This window comes from Oryza glaberrima, chromosome 6, assembly GCF_000147395.1.
Source record: "Oryza glaberrima chromosome 6, OglaRS2, whole genome shotgun sequence".
Lineage (NCBI taxonomy): Eukaryota > Viridiplantae > Streptophyta > Magnoliopsida > Poales > Poaceae > Oryza > Oryza glaberrima.
Window position 1 is genome coordinate 20,173,008 of NC_068331.1, and position 3,210 is coordinate 20,176,217.

General features: G+C 38.8%; 1 long non-coding RNA gene across 2 annotated transcripts; it reads right to left on the bottom strand.

Moving 5' to 3' along the window:
* Window positions 1-525: 525 nt before the first annotated feature.
* Window positions 526-2,387, bottom strand: LOC127777334 (uncharacterized). Of its 2 annotated transcripts, XR_008018315.1 has the most exons (4): window positions 2,250-2,387; window positions 1,460-1,511; window positions 1,253-1,300; window positions 526-738 (listed from the first exon to the last, which is right to left on the bottom strand). It is a non-coding gene; the product is annotated as an uncharacterized LOC127777334 (long non-coding RNA). The 2 variants fall into 2 exon arrangements; XR_008018314.1 differs by lacking the exon at window positions 526-738 and having other exon boundaries at window positions 748-1,300.
* Between the last annotated feature and the right edge of the window lie 823 nt (window positions 2,388-3,210).

A 3,210-nucleotide genomic window follows, 5' to 3' on the forward strand; every position in this document is an offset into this window, starting at 1 on the left:
TATATTCTATAAATACGTAAACTTATTATTCTTGAGTTTTTAGGTCATAGTTTACATATAACTAACATAGTAGACCGTGCAAATTGTGTGGCTATCATCTTTATATTTTGTCTCATATAACTAGCAAAAGTGCCCGTGCGTTGCAACGGGAAGTGTAAAGACCAGAAAATTGAGGAAAGGTTGAGAAATATTTACATTATGTAATTAATTGAAATACAAATTTCCTGAAATATCTGGGTATTTTTTAAGTAGGTAGGTGTATAATTAAATTAGTTCACAAGTAAAGTAAGTGTGAGAAATAAAATGATATGGTTGGAATTAATTTTATTAAATTCCCCATGATTAATTACGCTCTTTGGAATTTTATTGGAATTTCTAGAACTTAATTGCTAATTTTGATAATACAAACATCATTTCAACATTTATTTAAATAAAAAATTTAAATAGAAATATTCCTTTCTCTCTAGGCCATTTTCAGCCCATTTTATTCGAAAGGATTTTTTGACAAACTAGTTGGGTGCCCATGCGTTGCAACAGGAAGAAAAATATGCATCAATTTCAAATCACCAGGTAAAATGATGTTACATAAATATTAAGTATAATTTCATTGCAACGGGAAACCTTGATATAACAAAAACAACTATGTCCATTCTTTATATTTTGTTCATGCGGAGTACATTACCAACGAGAACAACAAAAGTTTCTGCAAAGACAACTTTGTATCGACATTGTAGGTTGCTGAAAAAAAAATCTGTGTTACTTTGTTTCTTCTACAGCTTGATCTGGTTTGATAGAAGAAAAATACAAAATGTAAACAGCAATGGAATCTGTGAGAAACTGAACATCATTCGAAATAGCGTCAGCCCACTCAAGCAAACTGTGTTAGTACATAAAAATGTTTGCAGTTCAGAGCAAACTTAAAAACATTTCCCCTAAATACATAAATGAAATCATACTATCTAACATAGAAACAAGTCTCTACATATCACTTGCATTAGTACAATGGATTCAATTGATTCCCTTAATTTTCAATGCAAGCGTCCGGCAAAGAGACATCAAGGTGGTGCACAGGGACAGCAAACAGACCCAAATTCACATGCACTTCATAATTATACATCTGACATGATATAATTCTGCGTCTTGACTCGCTATACTGATAAATCAAATCAGTAGGGCATAAACCACTTTTCCCTGTGCACCTAACACAGATGGTAAGATCACTTCTTTTTGTATATAGAAATTAGAAAGTTACCTTTCTCTTGGTCTTTGGTAATGTCCACTTCTCCAAATAAACTTACAACTGTGTCAGAAGAAAGCAAAAAAGGCATATAAGGATTTAGTTTTCCTAAATTTTTTCAACAGCATGTACATTCTTTCCAGTGTTTTCCCCAAACTGATAGTTAGGTGTCCATGCTTAATTTACAATCACAATATTTCCAAGAGTTGCTTGATGAAATACCTGCGCGCCGTGGATTTCCCTAAATCGTCATAGCTCCTATGATACCACTTCCCTGCATGTATAATAAATTTAAATATATTCTCCACATACTAAATGCAGCTATGTACCCCTATAAGAGAAACTAAGGATGGCTTTTATAAAAAAAGAAACCAAAAACCGCATACTGATGATCTTTAAATAAATAAAACATTGTATGGAAGCACACACAACATTGGTGATGTCTGCTAATGCACAAGTAGCTTTAACTATAAGTGGGCATAGGGTCTCATATCACATTAGGAAAAGAGCAACTTTCATATATAAACAGATGGAATCACATTTTTGGCCCCATCAGGGAATGGCAAACACTAAATCAGGGCCAGGCTCTGAAAGATATATGGCTGCCCTGACAAAACATGCCGTTGCCAGTTGCCGAACTCCAAATTAGGTGCTTACAATTTACAAGATCAAAACTGATTGCTCTATCGGAACCATGGACAGCACAGATAAAATAATCCATGAGTGGCATTTTACTGGGTTAAAGAAGCCGATGTTGGATGAGCAGGTGTGATTCACTGTATCATTGGGGATTTCGACACTGGATTCTAAAGTTTTTCCATGAACAGAGTGGCAGATTGTTTCTGCGGCATTCAATCGAACACCTCATGTGCATGGGCAAAATAGCCTTACTCGTTCATCGCAATCAAAATCAAATGGGCAGTAGAAGTCAAAATAGTTTGCTCATCACAATCAAAATCAAATCGGAAGGGAGAAGAGATTGAAAGACAACAATAGAGAAAACTTGCTGTACAGCTCTGCTGGCCTCAAACCACATCTCCGCTTGGTCTCGGCATTGTAGCAGCGTGAACCCCTTTCCTCAACGCTCGGGAAGAAGATGTCGACGACCGTGGCGGAGGTGACGGCTGAGGGGATAAGCGACGAAGCAGAGGAGGCGAGCGGAAGGCGATGTAGTGCGGAGGCGACGAAGAGAAATCGGGCGTCTGTTAAAGGAAGACGTGGGTTAAACATGTGATCTGAATTTTGGACCCACAATATATTCGGATTAGTTTTTTTAGTAGGAGTTTCTATTAGCTGTCTTTTTTTATCCCCTATATATACTTTTGTAAGCCGTACGGGAAGGGTGACGTTCTCATTGTGATTCCTCTACGTTTGTAATCAACTTCTCTATAGTAATTATTGCCGGTCGGCGCCCGTGGTTTTTTCCGCAAGGGTTTTTCACGTAAAATTCGTATCTCCGTTGTGTATCTATATTTATAACAAGTGATATTAGAGTATTGGAGATAGATCTAGTGATTCCCAGCCACCGGTGTTTTTCCCGTTCGAAGAAATAGTTCTAATCGGCAGCACGCATCGTCGTGTTCGTCGTTCCTCCGAATCAAATCTGTTCTGCACGCTACCCGTCGACTCCGAGTCGGCCTCGTCCCACGCCTGCGCGAGAAGATCAAAGCAGCAGCAGCCGCCCAGGCGAAGCAGAGAGAAACCAGGAGGAGGAGCAGCGTCCATACCATCCAGCAGCACGCGTCCCGAGGAGAAAAAGAAAATAGGGCAGCCGCCTGCCTGCCTGTTCACGTGATTTTTATTCACGTTGAATTGCTACACGCACACAAGCTTGTGTACCAGGAAGTTTCAGATCTACGCTACACGCACACAGACAGTGCACCTAGAGGTTCGCGTTTTTGCTAGGTTTACCCTAATTTCTTTATAGCAAATTCAGGATTAATTCCCATGGCGAGTTTGAAGTATGATCTACC